Source organism: Oncorhynchus clarkii, chromosome 23, assembly GCF_045791955.1.
Source record: "Oncorhynchus clarkii lewisi isolate Uvic-CL-2024 chromosome 23, UVic_Ocla_1.0, whole genome shotgun sequence".
Classification (NCBI taxonomy): domain Eukaryota; kingdom Metazoa; phylum Chordata; class Actinopteri; order Salmoniformes; family Salmonidae; genus Oncorhynchus; species Oncorhynchus clarkii.
In genome coordinates, this window is record NC_092169.1 from 53364332 (window position 1) to 53391416 (window position 27085).

General features: G+C 46.5%; 1 protein-coding gene across 6 annotated transcripts in view; it reads left to right on the forward strand.

The window, feature by feature from the left end:
• The window catches only part of LOC139381096 (homeobox protein Meis1-like), a 200354-nt gene extending 173534 nt beyond the window's left edge, over nt 1-26820 (forward strand). The window contains exons 13-14 of one of the 6 annotated variants that reach the window (XM_071124370.1): nt 25060-26206; nt 26259-26820. The gene's annotated coding sequence lies outside the window, so the exon portion shown is untranslated. Of the gene's footprint in view, nt 1-25059; nt 26223-26250 lie in introns of all 6 variants that reach the window. The other 5 variants (XM_071124369.1, XM_071124368.1, XM_071124372.1 and 2 more) reach the window with 5 other exon arrangements.
• The last annotated feature ends 265 nt before the right edge of the window (nt 26821-27085 follow it).

A 27085-nucleotide genomic window follows, 5' to 3' on the forward strand; every position in this document is an offset into this window, starting at 1 on the left:
GGTTAAGGAGGAGATGAAATGAGGTTGGGGTGCTGGTTGAGGAGGAGATGAGATGAGGTTGGGGTGCTGGTTGAGGAGGACATGAGATGAGGTTGGGGGGCCTGTTGAGGGGGAGATTAGGTTGGGGTGCTGGTTGAGGGGGATATGAGGTTGGGGTGCTGGTTGAGGGGAGATGAGGTTAGGGTGCTGGTTGAGGTAGAGATGAGATGAGGTCGGGGTGCTGGTTGAGGGGGATATGAGATGAGGTTGTGGTGCTGGTTGAGGAGGAGATGAGATGAGGTTGGGGTGCTGGTTAAGGGCGAGATGAGGTTGGGGTGCTGTTTGAGGTGGAGATGAGATGAGGTTGGGGTGCTGGTTGAGAAGGAGATGAGATTGGGGTGCTGGTTGAGGAGGAGATGAGGTTGGGGTGCTGGTTGAGGTGGAGATGAGATGAGGTTGGGGTGCAGGTTGAGAAGGAGATGAGGTTGTGGTGCTGGTTGAGGTGGAGATGAGATGAGGTCGGGGTGCTGGTTGAGGGGGATATGAGATGAGATTGGGGTGCTGGTTGAGAGGAGATGAGGTTGGGGTGCTGGTTGAGGGAGAGATGAGGTTGGGGTGCTGGTTGAGGGGGATATGAGATGAGGTTGTGGTGCTGGTTGAGGAGGAGATGAGATGAGGTTGGGGTGCTGGTTAAGGGGGAGATGAGGTTGGGGTGCTGTTTGAGGTGGAGATGAGATGAGGTTGGGGTGCTGGTTGAGAAGGAGATGAGGTTGGGGTGCTGGTTGAGGAGGAGATGAGGTTGGGGTGCTGGTTGAGGTGGAGATGAGATGAGGTCGGGGTGCTGGTTGAGGGGGATATGAGATGAGATTTGGGTGCTGGTTGAGAGGAGATGAGGTTGGGGTGCTGGTAGAGGGAGAGATGAGGTTGGGCTGCTCGTTGAGGGGGAGATGAGATGAGGTTGTGGTGCTGGTTGAGGAGGAGATGAGATGAGGTTGGGGTGCTGGTTAAGGGGGAGATGAGGTTGGGGTGCTGTTTGAGGTGGAGATGAGATGAGGTTGGGGTGCTGGTTGAGGAGGAGATGAGATGAGGTTGGGGTGCTGGTTGAGGAGGACATGAGATGAGGTCGGGGGGCTGGTTGAGGGAGAGATTAGGTTGGGGTGCTGGTTGAGGGAGAGATGAGGTTGGGGTGCTGGTTGAGGGAGAGATGAGGTTGGGGTGCTCGTTGAGGGGGAGATGAGATGAGGTTGGGGTGCTGGTTGAGGAGGAGATGAGATGAGGTTGGGGTGCTGTTTGAGGGGAGATGAGATGAGGTTGGGGTGCTGGATGAGGAGGAGTTGAGATGAGGTTGGGGTGCTGATTGAGGGGAGATGAGATGAGGTTGGGGTGCTGATTGAGGAGGAGATGAGATGAGGTTGGGGTGCTGGTTGAGGAGGACATGAGATGAGGTCGGGGTGCTGGTTGAAGGGAAGATGAGATGAGGTACTGGCTGAGGGGGGTGGAAAAACGAGGGGGAAGGAAGGAGAGGGAGGAGGCACGTGGGCCGTTACCATAGCAACAGACTGATTGGAAGAGTGTAAGCAGTCGGCAGCGGTGTGAGGAAAGAGAGGTAAAGTCATGTCTCCAAGTGTCATGAATCTGGCTGAATGTAAGAGTCTCATGAATAAACTAACCAAACCAGCCAGACTACGTTGCTAGTAAGTCCCTGTTACTCTCCCCTCTGCTGCCTCTGGGTCAGACAGAGATAGACACCCTCATAACCTGGAGTAAACAGCATGCTAAGGATCTAGTTCCTATTGGTCAGACGGAGATAGACACCCTCATAACCTGGAGGAAACAGTATGCTAGGGATCTAGTTCCTATTGGTCAGACAGAGATAGACACCCTCATAACCTGGAGTAAACAGTATGCTAAGGATCTAGTTCCTATTGGTCAGACAGAGATAGACACCCTCATAACCTGGAGTAAACAGTATGCTAGGGATCTAGTTCCTATTGGTCAGACAGAGATAGACACCCTCATAACCTGGAGTAAACAGTATGCTAGGGATCTAGTTCCTATTGGTCAGACAGAGATAGACACCCTCATAACCTGGAGTAAACAGTATGCTAGGGATCTAGTTCCTATTGGTCAGACAGAGATAGACACCCTCATAACCTGGAGTAAACAGTATGCTAGGGATCTAGTTCCTATTGGTCAGACAGAGATAAACACCCTCATAACCTGGAGTAAACAGTATGCTAGGGACCTAGTTCCTATTGGTCAGACAGAGATAGACACCCTCATAACCTGGAGTAAACAGTATGCTAGGGATCTAGTTCCTATTGGTCAGACGGAGATAGACACCCTCATAACCTGGAGTAAACAGTATGCTAGGGATCTAGTTCCTATTGGTCAGACGGAGATAGACACCCTCATAACCTGGAGTAAACAGTATGCTAGGGATCTAGTTCCTATTGGTCAGACAGAGATAGACACCCTCATAACCTGGAGTAAACAGTATGCTAGGGATCTAGTTCCTATTGGTCAGACAGAGATAGACACCCTCATAACCTGGAGTAAACAGTATGCTAAGGATCTAGTTCCTATTGGTCAGACAGAGATAGACACCCTCATAACCTGGAGTAAACAGTATGCTAGGGATCTAGTTCCTATTGGTCAGACAGAGATAGACACCCTCATAACCTGGAGTAAACAGTATGCTAGGGATCTAGTTCCTATTGGTCAGACGGAGATAGACACCCTCATAACCTGGAGTAAACAGTATGCTAGGGATCTAGTTCCTATTGGTCAGACGGAGATAGACACCCTCATAACCTGGAGTAAACAGTATGCTAGGGATCTAGTTCCTATTGGTCAGACGGAGATAGACACCCTCATAACCTGGAGTAAACAGTATGCTAGGGATCTAGTTCCTATTGGTCAGACAGAGATAGACACCCTCATAACCTGGAGTAAACAGTATGCTAGGGATCTAGTTCCTATTGGTCAGACAGAGATAGACACCCTCATAACCTGGAGTAAACAGTATGCTAGGGATCTAGTTCCTATTGGTCAGACAGAGATAGACACCCTCATAACCTGGAGTAAACAGTATGCTAGGGATCTAGTTCCTATTGGTCAGACAGAGATAGACACCCTCATAACCTGGAGTAAACAGTATGCTAAGGATCTAGTTCCTATTGGTCAGACAGAGATAGACACCCTCATAACCTGGAGTAAACAGTATGCTAGGGATCTAGTTCCTATTGGTCAGACAGAGATAGACACCGTCATAACCTGGAGTAAACAGTATGCTAGGGATCTAGTTCCTATTGGTCAGACGGAGATAGACACCCTCATAACCTGGAGTAAACAGTATGCTAAGGATCTAGTTCCTATTGGTCAGACGGAGATAGACACCCTCATAACCTGGAGTAAACAGTATGCTAGGGATCTAGTTCCTATTGGTCAGACAGAGATAGACACCCTCATAACCTGGAGTAAACAGTATGCTAGGGATCTAGTTCCTATTGGTCAGACAGAGATAGACACCCTCATAACCTGGAGTAAACAGTATGCTAAGGATCTAGTTCCTATTGGTCAGACAGAGATAGACACCCTCATAACCTGGAGTAAACAGTATGCTAGGGATCTAGTTCCTATTGGTCAGACAGAGATAGACACCCTCATAACCTGGAGTAAACAGTATGCTAGGGATCTAGTTCCTATTGGTCAGACAGAGATAGACACCCTCATAACCTGGAGTAAACAGTATGCTAGGGATCTAGTTCCTATTGGTCAGACAGAGATAGACACCCTCATAACCTGGAGTAAACAGTATGCTAGGGATCTAGTTCCTATTGGTCAGACAGAGATAAACACCCTCATAACCTGGAGTAAACAGTATGCTAGGGACCTAGTTCCTATTGGTCAGACAGAGATAGACACCCTCATAACCTGGAGTAAACAGCATGCTAAGGATCTAGTTCCTATTGGTCAGACGGAGATAGACACCCTCATAACCTGGAGGAAACAGTATGCTAGGGATCTAGTTCCTATTGGTCAGACAGAGATAGACACCCTCATAACCTGGAGTAAACAGTATGCTAAGGATCTAGTTCCTATTGGTCAGACAGAGATAGACACCCTCATAACCTGGAGTAAACAGTATGCTAGGGATCTAGTTCCTATTGGTCAGACAGAGATAGACACCCTCATAACCTGGAGTAAACAGTATGCTAGGGATCTAGTTCCTATTGGTCAGACAGAGATAGACACCCTCATAACCTGGAGTAAACAGTATGCTAGGGATCTAGTTCCTATTGGTCAGACAGAGATAGACACCCTCATAACCTGGAGTAAACAGTATGCTAGGGATCTAGTTCCTATTGGTCAGACAGAGATAAACACCCTCATAACCTGGAGTAAACAGTATGCTAGGGACCTAGTTCCTATTGGTCAGACAGAGATAGACACCCTCATAACCTGGAGTAAACAGTATGCTAGGGATCTAGTTCCTATTGGTCAGACGGAGATAGACACCCTCATAACCTGGAGTAAACAGTATGCTAGGGATCTAGTTCCTATTGGTCAGACGGAGATAGACACCCTCATAACCTGGAGTAAACAGTATGCTAGGGATCTAGTTCCTATTGGTCAGACAGAGATAGACACCCTCATAACCTGGAGTAAACAGTATGCTAGGGATCTAGTTCCTATTGGTCAGACAGAGATAGACACCCTCATAACCTGGAGTAAACAGTATGCTAAGGATCTAGTTCCTATTGGTCAGACAGAGATAGACACCCTCATAACCTGGAGTAAACAGTATGCTAGGGATCTAGTTCCTATTGGTCAGACAGAGATAGACACCCTCATAACCTGGAGTAAACAGTATGCTAGGGATCTAGTTCCTATTGGTCAGACGGAGATAGACACCCTCATAACCTGGAGTAAACAGTATGCTAGGGATCTAGTTCCTATTGGTCAGACGGAGATAGACACCCTCATAACCTGGAGTAAACAGTATGCTAGGGATCTAGTTCCTATTGGTCAGACGGAGATAGACACCCTCATAACCTGGAGTAAACAGTATGCTAGGGATCTAGTTCCTATTGGTCAGACAGAGATAGACACCCTCATAACCTGGAGTAAACAGTATGCTAGGGATCTAGTTCCTATTGGTCAGACAGAGATAGACACCCTCATAACCTGGAGTAAACAGTATGCTAGGGATCTAGTTCCTATTGGTCAGACAGAGATAGACACCCTCATAACCTGGAGTAAACAGTATGCTAGGGATCTAGTTCCTATTGGTCAGACAGAGATAGACACCCTCATAACCTGGAGTAAACAGTATGCTAAGGATCTAGTTCCTATTGGTCAGACAGAGATAGACACCCTCATAACCTGGAGTAAACAGTATGCTAGGGATCTAGTTCCTATTGGTCAGACAGAGATAGACACCGTCATAACCTGGAGTAAACAGTATGCTAGGGATCTAGTTCCTATTGGTCAGACGGAGATAGACACCCTCATAACCTGGAGTAAACAGTATGCTAAGGATCTAGTTCCTATTGGTCAGACGGAGATAGACACCCTCATAACCTGGAGTAAACAGTATGCTAGGGATCTAGTTCCTATTGGTCAGACAGAGATAGACACCCTCATAACCTGGAGTAAACAGTATGCTAGGGATCTAGTTCCTATTGGTCAGACAGAGATAGACACCCTCATAACCTGGAGTAAACAGTATGCTAGGGATCTAGTTCCTATTAGTCAGACAGAGATAGACACCCTCATAACCTGGAGTAAACAGTATGCTAGGGATCTAGTTCCTATTGGTCAGACAGAGATAGACACCCTCATAACCTGGAGTAAACAGTATGCTAGGGATCTAGTTCCTATTGGTCAGACAGAGATAGACACCCTCATAACCTGGAGTAAACAGTATGCTAGGGATCTAGTTCCTATTGGTCAGACAGAGATAGACACCCTCATAACCTGGAGTAAACAGTATGCTAGGGATCTAGTTCCTATTGGTCAGACAGAGATAGACACCCTCATAACCTGGAGTAAACAGTATGCTAGGGATCTAGTTCCTATTGGTCAGACAGAGATAGACACCCTCATAACCTGGAGTAAACAGTATGCTAGGGATCTAGTTCCTATTGGTCAGACAGAGATAGACAACCACAGAACATTTTCACGTTTTTGAAGACACTCTTATCCAGAGCGACTAGGGTTAAGTGCCTTGCTCAGGGGCACATCGACAAATGTCGATGTGCCCCTGAGACAGCTCAGGATTCAAACCAGCGACCTTACTGGCCAACAGTCACACTCTTAACCACAAGGCTACCTGCCACCACTTATGGTGTGTGTGGGTATACAGGTCATTATAGATACAGTGGATATATACACCCAGTGTTGTTTCAGTGTGTGTGTGTGTGGATATACAGGTCATTATAGATACAGAGTGGATATATACACCCAGTGTTGTTTCAGTGTGTGTGTGTGTGGATATACAGGTCATTATAGATACAGTGGATATATACACCCAGTGTTGTTTCAGTGTGTGTGTGTGTGGATATACAGGTCATCATAGATACAGTGGATATATACACCCAGTGTTGTTTCAGTGTGTGTGTGTGTGGATATACAGGTCATTATAGATACAGAGTGGATATACACACCCAGTGTTGTTTCAGTGTGTGTGTGTGTGGATATACAGGTCATTATAGATACAGTGGATATATACACCCAGTGTTGTTTCAGTGTGTGTGTGTGTGGATATACAGGTCATTATAGATACAGTGGATATATACACCCAGTGTTGTTTCAGTGTGTGTGTGTGTGTGCGTGTGCGTGTGCGTGTGCGTGCGTGCGTGCGTGCGTGCGTTCACATAGTGTGTGCATGTTCGTGTGTGTATGGTAATAGGATTACGCCTGGCACAGGGAGACAGAGAGAGCGGAAGGAGAGGAGACGAGGAGATGAGGGGAGGAGAGATGAGGGAGGGGGAGAGGAGGGAAGATGAGGAGAGGAGAGGAGAGGAGAGGAGAGGAGAGGAGAGTGAGCGAGGACGTATGACAGGAGATGGAGGCAAATAGGGAGGGAGGGAGATACATGATGTGTCCCAAAATGCACCCTTTCCCCTATATAGGGCACTACTAATGAACCATGGTCAAAAATAGTGCACTATATAGGGAATAGGGTGCCATTTGGGACAGAAACGCATGCAGCAGAGTGGAGGATGGAGGATGGAGGTTCTCAGCAGGATATGCAGCTTAGCCCGGCCTAATTGACTGGATCCAAATGGAATATGCCATCATGAGCACTGTGACCAATGCAGCTGACTTCTACAGCTGACTAAAATAAAGACTGGTAACCCTGAGTAGAATGAACGCCTGTGGGTAGGTGGGTGGGGAGGTGCCACGGTGAAAATATTCCCCCGTCTCCTTCTCCCTTGTCATCATTGGCCGCAAGCTAAACAAAGATAGTGCTGTATCTGTATGTTACAGGGTAAAGGGTTGGTTTGGTTGGTACAGTATGTTACAGGGTAAAGGGTTGGTTTGGCTGGTACAGTATCTTTATGTTACAGGGTACAAGGTTGGTTTGGCTGGTACAGTATGTTACAGGGTAAAGGGTTGGTTTGGTTTGTACAGTATGTTACAGGGTAAATAAAGGGTTGGTTTGGTTGGTACAGTATGTAACAGGGGTAAAGGGTTGGTTTGGCTGGTACAGTTTCTTTATGTTACAGGGGTAAAGGATTGGTTTGGTTGGTACAGTATCTGTATGTTACAGGGTAAAGGGTTGGTTTGGTTGGTACAGTATCTGTATGTTACAGGGTAAAGGGTTGGTTTGGTTGGTACAGTATGTTACAGGGTAAAGGGTTGGTTTGGTTGGTACAGTATGTTACAGGGTAAAGGGTTGGTTTGGCTGGTACAGTATCTGTATGTTACAGGGTAAAGGGTTGGTTTGGTTGGTACAGTATTTATCTGTATGTTACAGGGTAAAGGGTTGGTTTGGTCGGTACAGTATGTTACAGGGTAAAGGGTTGGTTTGGTTGGTACAGTATGTTACAGGGTAAAGGGTTGGTTTGGTTGGTACAGTATGTTACAGGGTAAAGGGTTGGTTTGGCTGGTACAGTATCTGTATGTTACAGGGTAAAGGGTTGGTTTGGTTGGTACAGTATTTATCTGTATGTTACAGGGTAAAGGGTTGGTTTGGCTGGTACAGTATGTTACAGGGTAAAGGGTTGGTTTGGTTGGTACAGTATCTGTATGTTACAGGGTAAAGAGTTGATTTGGTTGGTACAGTATGTTACAGGGTAAAGGGTTGGTTTGGTTGGTACAGTATGTTACAGGGTAAAGGGTTGGTTTGGTTGGTACAGTATGTTACAGGGTAAAGGGTTGGTTTTGCTGGTACAGTATCTGTATGTTACAGGGGTAAAGGGTTGGTTTGGTTGGTACAGTATCTGTATGTTACAGGGTAAAGGGTTGGTTTGGCTGGTACATTATGTTACAGGGTAAAGGGTTGGTTTGGTTGGTACAGTATGTTACAGGGTAAAGGGTTGGTTTGGTTGGTACAGTATGTTACAGGGTAAAGGGTTGGTTTGGTTGGTACAGTATCTGTATGTTACAGGGTAAAGGGTTGGTTTGGTTGGTACAGTATCTTTATGTTACAGGGTAAAGGGTTGGTTTGGCTGGTACAGTATCTGTATGTTACAGGGTAAAGGGTTGGTTTGGTTGGTACAATATGTTACAGGGGTAAAGGGTTGGTTTGGTTGGTACAGTATGTTACAGGGGTAAATAGTGTGTGTGTTTGCGTGTGTGTTTGTAAACATGAGGGGTGGCTTGGTTGGTACAGTATGTAACAGGGTAAAGAGTGTGTGTGTGTATGTGTGGTGTGTGGTGTGTGTGTGTGTGTTTGTAAACATGAGGGGTGGCTTGCTACGGTCCATGCAGACTCTTTTTCCACCAGCTGCTAGCTTTCCCAGAAGACATTGCTGTAAACAGCCTCAATTTGAGCATACACACACACACACACACACACACCATAATTGGGCCACCAGAGGAACCTTCCATGAGACGGGCTGAGCAAAGAGAGAGAGGAGTAGATGGAGAGAAGGAGGGAGGGAGAATTGGAGGAGAGGAGGGGGAGAAGGAGGAGAGGAGGGGGAGAAGGAGCAGAGGAGGGGGAGAAGGAGGAGAGGAGAGGGAGAGGAGGAGGAGGAGAAGGAACAGAGGAGGGTGAGGAGGGGAGAAGGAGGAGAGGAGGGGGATGAGGGGGAGAAGGAGCAGAGGAGGGGGAGAAGGAGGAGAGGAGGAGGGGAGAAGGGGAGAAGGAGGAGAGGAGGGTGAGGAGGAGAGGAGGGGAGAAGGAGGAGAGGAAGGGAGGGGGAAAAGGAGGAGGAGAAGAGGAGAGGAGGGAGAGAAGGAGGAGAGGGGGGCGAGAAGGAGGAGAGGAGGGAGAGAAGGGTGACAGGAAGAGAGGAAGAGGAGGGTGACAGAAATATGTAGTCTGCACAGCCGAGAGCCACCGCTTTATGACTTCATCATAGGGAATATGTCCCAAATGGCACCCTATTCCTTATATAGTGTGCACTACTTTTTGAGTAGGGACATAGGGCCCATAGGGCTCTGGTTAAAGGTAGTGCACTATGTAGGGAACAAGGTGCCATTTGGGACACAACTGTACAATCCTCCAAGGTAGCTTGTCTAATTTAAATATTGTTACTTTCCTTTCTAGGTCAATTAAATGTAAGTGATGTGTTATATTCTTTTATGACCAATTAAATTAATAGGTTATTACGTGGAGAAAAAAGCGTTATCTTATTTGATTAAGAGACCGAGGGGTTCATTAGCTATGTTGGGAGAGGGAGAGTGAATATACCTTCAGGCTATAGGACTAGTTATTTGCCTGAGATTGAAGAAAGGTGTGCCATCCTAACGCGGCAACGTTACTTAAAACTTAAGCCAATTAGTCCTCTACTTAGTGAGAACGTTGTGCCTTGTCCCCATGACGATTACAGAGCTTCTAGCTGTGTCAGACAATACACCTGTCTTCTTAGATAACACCTAGCAACTCAAGCAGAAGACGGCCCCGGCCTTTCATGGCAGGAGAATGACTGTTTTATGAGCCTTGGGCTAGTTTCTTCCCCCTTTCTCCTCCCTCTTTCCCCTCCTCTTTTCCACTTCTCCTTTCCCCTCCCCTTTCCCCCCTCCCCTTTCCCCTCCCCTTTCCCCTCCCCCTTTATCCTCCTTTCCCCTCCTCATTTCCCCTCCCCTTTCCCCTCCCTTTTCCCCTCCCCCTTTATCTTCCTTTCCCCTCCCCTTTCCCCTCCCCTTTCCCCTCCCCCTTTATCCTCCTTTCCCCCCCTCATTTCCCCTCCCCTTTCCCCTCCTCTATTCCCCTCCTCCTGTCCCCTCCACCTTTCCTTCCCCCTTTCCCTCCATGAAGTTAACCAAGGGTGGTCCAAACTGATTTTCGTTGTGTCATTTCCAGGACAATAGTTATAACAGGGGTAAAGAGGGAACTAGAATTAATGATGGGTCGTATGGAATTTGGAACACCCCTCCCCTCCTGTTCTTCCCCTTGGCTTGCAGAATGTTTTGGAAGTGGAATGCTTGGGTGACCCCTGTGTTCCGTAACCATCGTGCTGCCAGGCCAGGCTCGGCTGGAGACCTTTTGTCCAGGGATTCAATCCTCCAATCATTAAGCAAGGAGTTTGTCAACCTTCCGTACAGGGGTCAAGATCCCCTCTTTTCCCCTTTTACTGGTGGCTGAACTTTAGCTTTTAACGAACGGCCAGATCAACTATTTCCTATGGGGGGGGGGGGGGGGGGTCCACAGCACTGTCTGAGTGAATGTCCCCTGTTGATTTGACCCCGCTGGCCAACCTCAGAGGGAGAGGAGGGGGTTCAGGAGCTCAATGTATTGATTGACTTATTAAGAAGGAAACCTACAGTATTAGTGATGTGTAGATGTGTAAAACCTATTAGTGATGTGAAGATGTGTACTGCCCTTTCAAACATTCTGTGATTATGTTTTTGTCCTTTAAAATACTGTAATTATCTAACAAATGGGCTAATGGAAGAAAAGGACAAAGTAAGCATTTAAAATATGACTCCCCCTACCGTTCCTCGAGTCACTCCTTTGTAATGAAACGACCAGGTGAGAGATGACTCCCCCTACCGTTCCTCGAGTCACTCCTTTGTAATGAAACGACCAGGTGAGAGATGACTCCCCCTACTGTTCCTTTGTAATGGAACGACCAGGTGAGAGATGACTCCCCCTACCGTTCCTTTGTAATGAAATGACCAGGTGAGAGATGACTCCCCCTACCGTTCCTCGAGTCACTCCTTTGTAATGAAACGACCAGGTGAAAGATGACTGCCCCTACCGTTCCTTTGTAATTAAATGACCAGGTGAGAGATGACTCCCCCTACCGTTCCTTTGTAATGAAATGACCAGGTGAGAGATGACTCCCCCTACTGTTCCTTTGTAATGAAACGACCAGGTGAGAGATGACTCCCCCTACCGTTCCTTTGTAATGAAACGACCAGGTGAGAGATGACTCCCCCTACTGTTCCTTTGTAATGAAACGACCAGGTGAGAGATGACTCCCCCTACTGTTCCTTTGTAATGAAACGACCAGGTGAGAGATGACTCCCCCTACCGTTCCTTTGTAATGAAACGACCAGGTGAGAGATGACTGCCCCTACCGTTCCTTTGTAATGAAATGACCAGGTGAGAGATGACTCCCCCTACTGTTCCTTTGTAATGAAACGACCAGGTGAGAGATGACTCCCCCTACTGTTCCTTTGTAATGAAATGACCAGGTGAGAGATGACTCCCCCTACTGTTCCTTTGTAATGAAATGACCAGGTGAGAGATGACTCCCCCTACCGTTCCTTTGTAATGAAATGACCAGGTGAGAGATGACTCCCCCTACTGTTCCTCGAGTCACTCCTTTGTAATGAAATGACCAGGTGAGAGATGACTCCCCCTACCGTTCCTTTGTAATGAAATGACCAGGTGAGAGATGACTCCCCCTACCGTTCCTCGAGTCACTCCTTTGTAATGAAATGACCAGGTGAGAGATGACTCCCCCTACTGTTCCTTTGTAATGAAATGACCAGGTGAGAGATGACTCCCCCTACCGTTCCTTTGTAATGAAATGACCAGGTGAGAGATGACTCCCCCTACTGTTCCTTTGTAATGAAATGACCAGGTGAGAGATGACTCCCCCTACCGTTCATTTGTAATGAAACGACCAGGTGAGAGATGACTCCCCCTACCGTTCCTTTGTAATGAAACGACCAGGTGAGAGATGACTCCCCCTACTGTTCCTTTGTAATGAAACGACCAGGTGAAAGATGACTCCCCCTACTGTTCCTTTGTAATGAAACGACCAGGTGAGAGATGACTCCCCCTACCGTTCCTTTGTAATGAAATGACCAGGTGAGAGATGACTCCCCCTACCGTTCCTTTGTAATGAAACGACCAGGTGAGAGATGACTCCCCCTACCGTTCCTCGAGTCACTCCTTTGTAATGAAACGACCAGGTGAGAGATGACTCCCCCTACCGTTCCTTTGTAATGAAACGACCAGGTGAGAGATGACTCCCCCTACCGTTCCTTTGTAATGAAATGACCAGGTGAGAGATGACTCCCCCTACTGTTCCTTTGTAATGAAATGACCAGGTGAGAGATGACTCCCCCTACCGTTCCTTTGTAATGAAATGACCAGGTGAGAGATGACTCCCCCTACCGTTCCTTTGTAATGAAACGACCAGGTGAGAGATGACTCCCCCTACTGTTCCTTTGTAATGAAACGACCAGGTGAGAGATGACTCCCCCTACTGTTCCTTTGTAATGAAATGACCAGGTGAGAGATGACTCCCCCTACCGTTCCTTTGTAATGAAACGACCAGGTGAGAGATGACTCCCCCTACCGTTCCTTTGTAATGGAACGACCAGGTGAGAGATGACTCCCCCTACCGTTCCTTTGTAATGGAACGACCAGGTGAGAGATGACTCCCCCTACCGTTCCTCGAGTCACTCCTTTGTAATGAAATGACCAGGTGAAAGATGACTCCCCCTACCGTTCCTTTGTAATGAAACGACCAGGTGAGAGATGACTCCCCCTACCGTTCCTCGAGTCACTCCTTTGTAATTAAATGACCAGGTGAGAGATGACTCCCCCTACTGTTCCTTTGTAATGAAACGACCAGGTGAGAGATGACTCCCCCTACTGTTCCTTTGTAATGAAACGACCAGGTGAGAGATGACTCCCCCTACCGTTCCTTTGTAATGAAACGACCAGGTGAGAGATGACTCCCCCTACCGTTCCTCGAGTCACTCCTTTGTAATGAAATGACCAGGTGAAAGATGACTCCCCCTACCGTTCCTCGAGTCACTCCTTTGTAATGAAACGACCAGGTGAGAGATGACTCCCCCTACCGTTCCTTTGTAATGAAACGACCAGGTGAGAGATGACTCCCCCTACCGTTCCTTTGTAATGAAACGACCAGGTGAGAGATGACTCCCCCTACCGTTCCTCGAGTCACTCCTTTGTAATGAAACGACCAGGTGAGAGATGACTCCCCCTACCGTTCCTTTGTAATGAAACGACCAGGTGAGAGATGACTCCCCCTACCGTTCCTTTGTAATGAAACGACCAGGTGAGAGATGACTCCCCCTACCGTTCATTTGTAATGGAACGACCAGGTGAGAGATGACTCCCCCTACCGTTCATTTGTAATGAAACGACCAGGTGAGAGATGACTCCCCCTACTGTTCCTTTGTAATGAAATGACCAGGTGAGAGATGACTCCCCCTACCGTTCCTTTGTAATGAAATGACCAGGTGAGAGATGACTCCCCCTACTGTTCCTTTGTAATGAAACGACCAGGTGAGAGATGACTCCCCCTACTGTTCCTTTGTAATGAAATGACCAGGTGAGAGATGACTCCCCCTACTGTTCCTTTGTAATGAAATGACCAGGTGAGAGATGACTCCCCCTACTGTTCCTTTGTAATGAAATGACCAGGTGAGAGATGACTCCCCCTACCGTTCCTTTGTAATGAAATGACCAGGTGAGAGATGACTCCCCCTACTGTTCCTCGAGTCACTCCTTTGTAATGAAATGACCAGGTGAGAGATGACTCCCCCTACCGTTCCTTTGTAATGAAATGACCAGGTGAGAGATGACTCCCCCTACCGTTCCTCGAGTCACTCCTTTGTAATGAAATGACCAGGTGAGAGATGACTCCCCCTACTGTTCCTTTGTAATGAAATGACCAGGTGAGAGATGACTCCCCCTACCGTTCCTTTGTAATGAAATGACCAGGTGAGAGATGACTCCCCCTACTGTTCCTTTGTAATGAAATGACCAGGTGAGAGATGACTCCCCCTACCGTTCATTTGTAATGAAACGACCAGGTGAGAGATGACTCCCCCTACCGTTCCTTTGTAATGAAACGACCAGGTGAGAGATGACTCCCCCTACTGTTCCTTTGTAATGAAACGACCAGGTGAAAGATGACTCCCCCTACTGTTCCTTTGTAATGAAACGACCAGGTGAGAGATGACTCCCCCTACCGTTCCTTTGTAATGAAATGACCAGGTGAGAGATGACTCCCCCTACTGTTCCTTTGTAATGAAACGACCAGGTGAGAGATGACTCCCCCTACCGTTCCTTTGTAATGAAACGACCAGGTGAGAGATGACTCCCCCTACCGTTCCTTTGTAATGAAATGACCAGGTGAGAGATGACTCCCCCTACTGTTCCTCGAGTCACTCCTTTGTAATGAAACGACCAGGTGAGAGATGACTCCCCCTACCGTTCCTTTGTAATGAAACGACCAGGTGAGAGATGACTCCCCCTACTGTTCCTTTGTAATGAAATGACCAGGTGAGAGATGACTCCCCCTACCGTTCCTTTGTAATGAAATGACCAGGTGAGAGATGACTCCCCCTACTGTTCCTTTGTAATGAAATGACCAGGTGAGAGATGACTCCCCCTACCGTTCCTTTGTAATGAAATGACCAGGTGAGAGATGACTCCCCCTACCGTTCCTTTGTAATGAAACGACCAGGTGAGAGATGACTCCCCCTACTGTTCCTTTGTAATGAAACGACCAGGTGAGAGATGACTCCCCCTACTGTTCCTTTGTAATGAAATGACCAGGTGAGAGATGACTCCCCCTACCGTTCCTTTGTAATGAAACGACCAGGTGAGAGATGACTCCCCCTACCGTTCCTTTGTAATGGAACGACCAGGTGAGAGATGACTCCCCCTACCGTTCCTTTGTAATGGAACGACCAGGTGAGAGATGACTCCCCCTACCGTTCCTCGAGTCACTCCTTTGTAATGAAATGACCAGGTGAAAGATGACTCCCCCTACCGTTCCTTTGTAATGAAACGACCAGGTGAGAGATGACTCCCCCTACCGTTCCTCGAGTCACTCCTTTGTAATTAAATGACCAGGTGAGAGATGACTCCCCCTACTGTTCCTTTGTAATGAAACGACCAGGTGAGAGATGACTCCCCCTACTGTTCCTTTGTAATGAAACGACCAGGTGAGAGATGACTCCCCCTACCGTTCCTTTGTAATGAAACGACCAGGTGAGAGATGACTCCCCCTACCGTTCCTCGAGTCACTCCTTTGTAATGAAATGACCAGGTGAAAGATGACTCCCCCTACCGTTCCTTTGTAATGAAACGACCAGGTGAGAGATGACTCCCCCTACCGTTCCTTTGTAATGAAACGACCAGGTGAGAGATGACTCCCCCTACCGTTCCTCGAGTCACTCCTTTGTAATGAAATGACCAGGTGAAAGATGACTCCCCCTACCTTTCTTCGAGTCACTCCTTTGTAATGAAACGACCAGGTGAGAGATGACTCCCCCTACCGTTCCTTTGTAATGAAACGACCAGGTGAGAGATGACTCCCCCTACCGTTCCTTTGTAATGAAACGACCAGGTGAGAGATGACTCCCCCTACCGTTCCTCGAGTCACTCCTTTGTAATGAAATGACCAGGTGAAAGATGACTCCCCCTACCGTTCCTTTGTAATGAAACGACCAGGTGAGAGATGACTCCCCCTACCGTTCCTCGAGTCACTCCTTTGTAATGAAACGACCAGGTGAGAGATGACTCCCCCTACCGTTCCTTTGTAATGAAACGACCAGGTGAGAGATGACTCCCCCTACCGTTCCTTTGTAATGAAACGACCAGGTGAGAGATGACTCCCCCTACTGTTCCTTTGTAATGAAATGACCAGGTGAGAGATGACTCCCCCTACTGTTCATTTGTAATGAAACGACCAGGTGAGAGATGACTCCCCCTACTGTTCCTTTGTAATGAAATGACCAGGTGAGAGATGACTCCCCCTACCGTTCATTTGTAATGAAACGACCAGGTGAGAGATGACTCCCCCTACCGTTCCTTTGTAATGAAACGACCAGGTGAGAGATGACTCCCCCTACTGTTCATTTGTAATGAAACGACCAGGTGAGAGATGACTCCCCCTACCGTTCCTTTGTAATGAAACGACCAGGTGAGAGATGACTCCCCCTACCGTTCCTCGAGTCACTCCTTTGTAATGAAATGACCAGGTGAGAGATGACTCCCCCTACCGTTCCTCGAGTCACTCCTTTGTAATGAAACGACCAGGTGAGAGATGACTCCCCCTACCGTTCCTTTGTAATGAAACGACCAGGTGAGAGATGACTCCCCCTACCGTTCCTCGAGTCACTCCTTTGTAATGAAATGACCAGGTGAAAGATGACTCCCCCTACCGTTCCTTTGTAATGGAACGACCAGGTGAGAGATGACTCCCCCTACCGTTCCTCGAGTCACTCCTTTGTAATGAAATGACCAGGTGAAAGATGACTCCCCCTACCGTTCCTTTGTAATGAAACGACCAGGTGAGAGATGACTCCCCCTACCGTTCCTCGAGTCACTCCTTTGTAATGAAACGACCAGGTGAGAGATGACTCCCCCTACCGTTCCTCGAGTCACTCCTTTGTAATGAAACGACCAGGTGAGAGATGACTCCCCCTACTGTTCCTTTGTAATGAAATGACCAGGTGAGAGATGACTCCCCCTACCGTTCCTTTGTAATGAAACGACCAGGTGAGAGATGACTCCCCCTACTGTTCCTCGAGTCACTCCTTTGTAATGAAATGACCAGGTGAAAGATGACTCCCCCTACCGTTCCTTTGTAATGAAACGACCAGGTGAGAGATGACTCCCCCTACTGTTCCTCGAGTCACTCCTTTGTAATGAAATGACCAGGTGAGAGATGACTCCCCCTACCGTTCCTCGAGTCACTCCTTTGTAATGAAATGACCAGGTGAGAGATGACTCCCCCTACTGTTCCTTTGTAATGAAATGACCAGGTGAGAGATGACTCCCCCTACCGTTCCTTTGTAATGAAATGACCAGGTGAGAGATGACTCCCCCTACTGTTCCTTTGTAATGAAACGACCAGGTGAGAGATGACTCCCCCTACTGTTCCTTTGTAATGAAACGACCAGGTGAGAGATGACTCCCCCTACTGTTCCTTTGTAATGAAATGACCAGGTGAGAGATGACTCCCCCTACCGTTCCTTTGTAATGAAACGACCAGGTGAAAGATGACTCCCCCTACCGTTCCTCGAGTCACTCCTTTGTAATGAAACGACCAGGTGAGAGATGACTCCCCCTACCGTTCCTTTGTAATGAAACGACCAGGTGAGAGATGACTCCCCCTACCGTTCCTTTGTAATGAAACGACCAGGTGAGAGATGACTCCCCCTACTGTTCCTTTGTAATGAAATGACCAGGTGAGAGATGACTCCCCCTACTGTTCCTTTGTAATGAAACGACCAGGTGAGAGATGACTCCCCCTACTGTTCCTTTGTAATGAAACGACCAGGTGAGAGATGACTCCCCCTACTGTTCCTTTGTAATGAAACGACCAGGTGAGAGATGACTCCCCCTACCGTTCCTCGAGTCACTCCTTTGTAATGAAACGACCAGGTGAGAGATGACTCCCCCTACCGTTCCTTTGTAATGAAATGACCAGGTGAGAGATGACTCCCCCTACTGTTCCTTTGTAATGAAATGACCAGGTGAGAGATGACTCCCCCTACTGTTCCTTTGTAATGAAACGACCAGGTGAGAGATGACTCCCCCTACTGTTCCTTTGTAATGAAACGACCAGGTGAGAGATGACTCCCCCTACCGTTCCTTTGTAATGAAACGACCAGGTGAGAGATGACTCCCCCTACTGTTCCTTTGTAATGAAACGACCAGGTGAGAGATGACTCCTCCTACCGTTCCTTTGTAATGAAACGACCAGGTGAGAGATGACTCCCCCTACCGTTCCTCGAGTCACTCCTTTGTAATGAAATGACCAGGTGAGAGATGACTCCCCCTACCTTTCCTCGAGTCACTCCTTTGTAATGAAATGACCAGGTGAGAGATGACTCCCCCTACTGTTCCTTTGTAATGAAATGACCAGGTGAGAGATGACTCCCCCTACCGTTCCTTTGTAATGAAATGACCAGGTGAGAGATGACTCCCCCTACTGTTCCTTTGTAATGAAACGACCAGGTGAGAGATGACTCCCCCTACCGTTCCTTTGTAATGAAACGACCAGGTGAAAGATGACTCCCCCTACCTTTCCTCGAGTCACTCCTTTGTAATGAAATGACCAGGTGAGAGATGACTCCCCCTACTGTTCCTTTGTAATGAAACGACCAGGTGAGAGATGACTCCCCCTACCTTTCCTCGAGTCACTCCTTTGTAATGAAATGACCAGGTGAGAGATGACTCCCCCTACCGTTCCTTTGTAATGAAACGACCAGGTGAAAGATGACTCCCCCTACCGTTCCTCGAGTCACTCCTTTGTAATGAAATGACCAGGTGAGAGATGACTCCCCCTACCGTTCCTTTGTAATGAAACGACCAGGTGAGAGATGACTCCCCCTACCGTTCCTTTGTAATGAAACGACCAGGTGAAAGATGACTCCCCCTACCGTTCCTCGAGTCACTCCTTTGTAATGAAATGACCAGGTGAAAGATGACTCCCCCTACCGTTCCTTTGTAATGGAACGACCAGGTGAAAGATGGAGGGATGAGGAAGTGATATATAATAAGCGAGCGCCCGGTTGGTTGGTCCTCTCCTCTTTTGTTCCGAGGCCCAGTCCGTTTCCCTGCTGTCTCTGCAGGTGACCTTTATTGGCACAAGTCTTGTCCTGGAGGCAGAACTGAGCCTTTTCCCCTTAGATAGGCCAGCTGCAAAGTCAAAATTGGCTATATTGTCAAAATTCATGAAGACCAAAAAGTTTAAGGTTTGGGTTAGACATGTGGTTAAGGTTAGGATTAAGCATTAGAGTTAGACATGTGGTTAAGGTTAGGATTAGGCATTAGGGTTAGCAGTGTGGTTAGGATTAGGCATTAGGGTTAGACATGTGGTTATGGTTAGGATTAGGCATTAGGGTTAGACATGTGGTTATGGTTAGGATTAGGCATTAGGGTTAGCAGTGTGGTTAGGATTAGGCATTAGGGTTAGACATGTGGTTATGGTTAGGATTAAACATTAGGGTTAGCAGTGTGGTTAGGATTAGGCATTAGGGTTAGCAGTGTGGTTAAGATTAGTGTTACGCATTAGGGTTAGCAGTGTGGTTAGGGTTAGGCATTAGGGTTAGCAGTGTGGTTAAGGTTAGGGTTAGGCATTATGGTTAGCAGTGTGGTTAAGGTTAGGGTTAGGCATTAGGCTTAGAAGTGTGGTCTCAGTTATTTGTGTCCTGGTTAGTGGCCCTCTCAGTTATTTGTGTCCTGGTTAGTGGCCCTCTCAGTTCTTTGTGTCCAGGTTAGTGGCCCTCTCAGTTCTTTGTGTCCTGGTTAGTGGCCCACTCAGTTCTTTGTGTCCTGGTTAGTGGCCCTCTCAGTTCTTTGTGTCCTGGTTAGTGGCCCTCTCAGTTCTTTGTGTCCTGGTTAGTGGCCCACTCAGTTCTTTGTGTCCTGGTTAGTGGCCCTCTCAGTTCTTTGTGTCCTGGTTAGTGGCCCTCTCAGTTCTTTGTGTCCTGGTTAGTGGCCCTCTCAGTTCTTTGTGTCCTGGTTAGTGGCCCTCTTAGTTATTTGTGTGTTAGGCACACGCTGGACAGAGACATGCAGTCTCAGATGTCGGCCCTGGAACGAGGTGTGTGTGTGTGTGTGTGTGTGTGTGTGTGTGTGTGTGTGTGTGTGTGTGTGTGTGTGTGTGTGTGTGTGTGTGTGTGTGTGTGTGTGTGTGTGTGTGTGTGTGTGTGTGTGTAGTATGTGCATCTGTGTAGTGTGTGCGTTCGTGTAGTGTGTGTGTGTGTGTGTGTGTGTAGTATGTGCATGTGTGTAGTGTGTGTGTGCGTGTAGTGTGTATGTGCGTGTCCTCTTTAATCTTAGCACAATGGTTGGGTTTCCACTGTGGCACTTTCACCCAGAGAGACTCAGGCTATTCTCAAAGGCTCCTGGACATTGTTCCTGGAGAGAGAGAGAGAGAGGTGCAGGCATAGAATTGAGAAGTGAAAAGGTGCATGGCGGATTCTTTTACCTCATTCATCACTGACTCAGGGCTCTACTAGCCTGGCCTGGCGTAGGGTTTTTACTGTGCTCCAGATCTGTGATTGATTGTTTTCCCCTCAGGATATTTGCAGACATGATGGATAGACTGACTCGTAATAATAGGAGTTTTAAATGTTACTTTAAAGCTAATTCATCTATGTGTGACATTGTGTGATTGTTGAGGTTGGATTCAATTAGACAGCAGACACACACTCTACCGTTCAAAAGTTTAAGGTCACTTGGAAATGCCTTTAAAATAAAATAAGATCAAATTGATCAGAAATACAGAAATACAGTGTTAATGTTGTAAATTACTATTGTAGCTGGAAACGACTGATTTTTTAATGGAATATCTACATAGGTGCACAGAGGCCCATTATCATCAACCATCTCTCCTGTGTTCCAATGGCACGTTGTGTTAGCTAATCCAAGTTTATCATTTTAAAAGGCTAATTGATCATTAGAAAACTATTTTGCAATTATGTTAGCACAGCTGAAAAAACTGTTGTTCTGATTAAAGAAGCAATAAAACTGGCCTTCTTTAGACTAGTTGAGTATCTGGAGCATCAGCATTGGTTAGTTTCCCCTCAATGATGGTCATTCAGAGGCTGGGTTTGACTTGGCTAGTTTCCCCTCAATGATGGTCCTTCAGAGGCTGGGATTGACTTGGTTAGTTTCCCCTCAATGATGGTCCTTCAGAGGCTGGGATTGACTTGGTTAGTTACCCCTCAATGATGGTCCTTCAGAGGCTGGGATTGACTTGGTTAGTTTCCCCTCAATGATGGTCCTTCAGAGGCTGGGATTGACTTGGTTAGTTACCCCTCAATGATGGTCCTTCAGAGGCTGGGATTGACTTGGTTAGTTTCCCCTCAATGATGGTCATTCAGAGGCTGGGATTGACTTGGTTAGTTTCCCCTCAATGATGGTCCTTCAGAGGCTGGGATTGACTTGGTTAGTTTCCCCTCAATGATGGTCCTTCAGAGGCTGGGATTGACTTGGTTAGTTACCCCTCAATGATGGTCATTCAGAGGCTGGGATTGACACTTTCATACAAATGTAAGAAAGCTTTATTGGCAGATGGTGATATGAACATCAACACTGATCCTGTGTATCAGCTAAAGTGTGTGTGTGTGTGTGTGTGTGTGTGTGTGTGTGTGTGTGTGTGTGTGTGTGTGTGTGTGTGTGTGTGTGTGTGTGTGTGTGTGTGTGTGTGTGTGTGTGTGTGTGTGTGTCTGTGTCTGTGTGTGTCTGTGTCTGTGTGTGTGTACTCTCACACTGTTGCTACTGTGTAATTACGGAAAGTACTGGATTAGCTCACACACTAAATCCGCTGACTGTATCTCACACACACACACACACACACACACACACACACACACACACACACACTCACTCCCCCCTCCCTTGACCTCATTGAAGGGCAGGCTAGGTGTCCTGGATTACGACATGCCCAAGTCCCAGGCCGATAGTGCATATAGGATACGTTCCAAATTGCACCATATTCCCTATGTAGTGCACTACTTTTAACCATCTCTAATAAAAGTATAGTGCACTATATAGGGAACAGGGTGCCATTTGGGTCACATGAGGATAGTAGAATCTAAGAACCCTGCCTGTAGTGATGCAGCCATTCTCAGAGAGTGACGTCCTCTCATTCAGTGGGATCAGCAACCAACAGGACATGGGAGCTCATTTTTTATTTTTGAGAGGGTTATTAAACAACTAATTTGACCGACTTCAGTTCGATTAGTTGAATTCCATTTGGTTCAGTTTTTTTTGTGTGTGTGTGTGAATCCAACTCACCGTTTCTCGAGAGAGAAAACAAATCGAGAACTATATGGGGACGCTGGGCTGAAGGGAGTTATAGTTTTCATTAAGCAAGTATTCAACCTTGTTCAGCCCAGAAACATGGTAATTAATTGCAATGACCATAATCCCTTGCGCCTGTTCTTTTTGGCTCGGACAGCGATTGGATACACGTTTATGCCTGCTAAAGGGTAGTTACACACAGAACACATGAGAGACAAATGTAAACAAAACAAAGATGAGAGAGAGGGACGGAGACAGTTCCTGAAAGTATGTCTTATCTACTTTGAAGAGCTAGTAAAATGATTTAAAATGATACTTAGGCAGGCTAGCCTAGCTAAACAGGATGACTACAGACAGCTCTGCAGTATATTTAGGCAGGTTAGCCTAGCTAGATAGGATGACTACAGACAGCTCTGCAGTATATTTAGGCAGGTTAGCCTAGCTAAACAGGATGACTACAGACAGCTCTGCAGTATATTTAGGCAGGTTAGCCTAGCTAAACAGGATGACTACAGACAGCTCTGCAGTATATTTAGGCAGGTTAGCCTAGCTAAACAGGATGACTACAGACAGCTCTGCAGTATATTTAGGCAGGTTAGCCTAGCTAAACAGGATGACTACAGACAGCTCTGCAGTATATTTAGGCAGACTAGCCTAGCTAAACAGGATGACTACAGACAACTCTGCAGTATATTTAGGCAGGTTAGCCTAGCTAAACAGGATGACTACAGACAGCTCTGCAGTATATTTAGGCAGACTAGCCTAGCTAAACAGGATGACTACAGACAGCTCTGCAGCATATTTAGGCAGGTTAGCCTAGCTAAACAGGATGACTACAGACAGCTCTGCAGTATATTTAGGCAGACTAGCCTAGCTAAACAGGATGACTACAGACAACTCTGCAGTATATTTAGGCAGGTTAGCCTAGCTAAACAGGATGACTACAGACAGCTCTGCAGCATATTTAGGCAGGTTAGCCTAGCTAAACAGGATGACTACAGACAGCTCTGCAGTATATTTAGGCAGACTAGCCTAGCTAAACAGGATGACTACAGACAACTCTGCAGTATACTTAGGCAGGTTAGCCTAGCTAAACAGGATGACTACAGACAACTCTGCAGTATATTTAGGCAGGTTAGCCTAGATAGATAGGATGACTACAGACAGCTCTGCAGTATATTTAGGCAGGTTAGCCTAGCTAAACAGGATGACTACAGACAACTCTGCAGCATATTTAGGCAGGTTAGCCTAGCTAAACAGGATGACTACAGACAGCTCTGCAGTATATTTAGGCAGGTTAGCCGAGCTAAACAGGATGACTACAGACAGCTCTGCAGTATATTTAGGCAGGTTAGCCTAGCTAAACAGGATGACTACAGACAGCTCTGCAGCATATTTAGGCAGGTTAGCCTAGCTAAACAGGATGACTACAGACAGCTCTGCAGTATATTTAGGCAGGCTAGCCTAGCTAAACAGGATGACTACAGACAACTCTGCAGTATACTTAGGCAGGTTAGCCTAGCTAAACAGGATGACTACAGACAGCTCTGCAGTATATTTAGGCAGGCTAGCCTAGCTAAACAGGATGACTACAGACAGCTCTGCAGTATATTTAGGCAGGTTAGCCTAGCTAAACAGGATGACTACAGACAGCTCTGCACTATATTTAGGCAGGCTAGCCTAGCTAAACAGGATGACTACAGACAGCTCTGCAGTATATTTAGGCAGGTTAGCCTAGCTAAACAGGATGACTACAGACAGCTCTGCAGTATATTTAGGCAGGTTAGCCTAGCTAAACAGGATGACTACAGACAGCTCTGCATTATATTTAGGCAGGTTAGCCTAGATAGATAGGATGACTACAGACAGCTCTGCAGTATATTTAGGCAGGTTAGCCTAGATAGATAGGATGACGACAGTACAGTATGGGGAGAACATAATGTTAGATGGCCTGGCTGACACTGTTACTGCCTGAGATGAGATGATGACTTTATGGAATTAAAAAATGTAATATACTCAACTGAAATATATTAATATTTGATAGTAATTTCCTATTTTTCTATTAAATTTGGCAATTGAATGTTCACCGTTTTTTACTTTGGAATTTCCATTAAAAAGCTCTACAATCATTTTAATGTCATTATTTCATAATGATTTAAATATTTACCAAAAAATGTAAACCGAAATCAAAAACTGTGATAATTTTATGGGACCCGGAACTGAACCTGAGCCTCAAAAAGCACTAATTGCTACCAATAGGACATGGGAGCATAGATGATAGTTTTCAGAGTCATTTGAACCTTTTACTGAACGTTAATTATATGAACTTCCACACCTGCTTACAAACAATGAATGTGTGTATGTACTTTCACTGTTTCCTATTTTATGTGAGACATTAAACTGATCCGCCATTTTGGATCTCTGCTCCACCATATTAGTCTCTCTTGGGCCTCCTTAATGGTACAGCAACCCAATGTCTCTGTGTGAAACTCCACACATGTTGGTTCTCTGGACCGCCATACAGGCTCAAAAAAAAGAAGTGCTATCCAGAACCTAAAAGGGTTATTCTGCTTTTTCCAAGAGGAGAACACTTTGAAGAACCCTTTTTTGTTCCAGGTAGAAGACCCCTTGTTAATCCAATTTCTCCGTGTGAAACTCCTCACTGATCCACCATTTTGTTTTTCCTTCCCCCCCAGGACTGCAGGGCATGCCAGGGAATTACCAGACGGGAATTACCAGTCAGACGACGGCACTGCGTCCTGCTGGGCACCCTCACATCAAAACCAGGACCCACCACTTCAAAACCAGGACTCCCTCCCGTAACCAGGAGCCTGCTCAGCTGCACATGGCCCTCCCTTTGGGCCTCCCAGGCACCACATTCCTGGACATCATCCCCCCACCCTGCTCTGTCCCACCCAGTGATGATGATGCACAGGGGAGGACATCCTCACCACCATGGGCCCAGCCACCCTGCCTATGCCCCCCCTGCCAGCCTCCAGTCCCTAGATGCCCATCACCCATCCCAGCAGACCCCTACCCCCCTTCATTCTGAACCCTGGACTGCCTCGCCCAGTAGACTCTAAGGGATTCCTCTTTGAAAAAAAGCGATTGAGAGACATTGGGTGTTTTCTCTTACCCGAGACTGAAGACAACTAAAGAGGCACCTGCTATGTACTATGGACTCCTAGAAAACAAATAAAAAGAGACTTCATTCAGAGAACTGTACCTCCTCCAAGTCTCGACTGGGGATGGATTTGGACCAAGGAGAAGCCAATGTCTGTATAACACAGAGGTGCCCTTACAAATAGGATTCCAGAAGAGATGAGAATGAGGGGAAAGAAAGACAGACAGAGATTGAAAGGCAAACTATATCAACTCCTAAAGGGGAGGGAAGAGGAGAGAGGGGAGATTCTGTATACTGTTGTACAATTACGCTGGACTCTCAAGGAGAACTGGGAATTGAAGTATTGTAAATGCTATGGTATTGTTCTGCATAATATGTTGTTTCTAATCGTTTTTTGGGAAAAAAAGGATGTGAACTTCTTGTTTTTTTTTTGTTTCTTTCCACACTATGTGTGTGCTGTCTTTATGACTTCTGACCTCTGACCTCCTCCCTATTAAAATCACCATGAGTTTAAAAAGAAAAAAATATATGTGAATAAACCAATAATTCGATCAACCAATCTTCTTCCAGGCCTTTCTTTTGGATGGGTGAAAGATAGCCTGAGTGTCAGTCTATTTGTGCTATCATACCAACTCCCTGTCACCCATTGTCATGAACAAACAGATCTGGGACCAGGCTAGAGGTGAAAGAGTGGCTCACAGCTTGTGACAGACAGACAGGCAGACAGGCAGACAGGCAGACAGACAGACAGACAGACAGACAGACAGACAGACAGACAGACAGACAGACAGACAGACAGACAGACAGACAGACAGACAGACAGACAGACAGACAGACAGAATGTATAAAGCATTGGACATCTCGGTATGATTGAGGAGTTCTGAGCCTGTTCCAGAATTACATTCATGTACTCAATTGTATTTATGTCACGAGGCTGGAGTCTGCATTGTCCGATGCATTCTCGCCCCCACCCCACCATGTCTGTAGTTCTGGGGTCAAGTTTCCTCTAGGATCAGCTTCCCATTCCTCAAACCTAACCTTAACCATTAGTGTGTAAAATGCTAAACTGACCCAAGATCAGTGTCTAGGGGGCACGGGGAAGTTTATTGGAGGTATTGCATACATTCACTTTGATGGGAGGGAATGTACAAACCCTGTGTGTGCGTGTGCGCATGTGTGTGTGTGTGTGTGTGTGTGTTTGATCAATGCATCCGTCATTCATTGTATTATGTCAAGTCAATGTTCTTGTATTTTTATTTTGTATGGTTTCATCCTGGAGAGTGTATGTAAGTAAACATTGTAAATAAATACATTTTATGCAACAACAAAAAAACATGGAAAAACCATAACAGTAAGATTCCTTTGTAGACCATTATATTCAATTGTATAAGTAACTTTTAGCCTTTTCACAGATAATGAGCATTACATGCACAACTTCCGCTTTCCTTTTCCGGTTGTAGGTTTGACTGTCATAGAATAATGCTCAAACGGACGGAAGTTAGGATGCATGGATAAGTAGGGCGGGGGGCGGGGGGTAGGAAAAATGGAGTGTACGTCATTATCCAAAACAATGTAATTGTATAATGAGATTGATGACT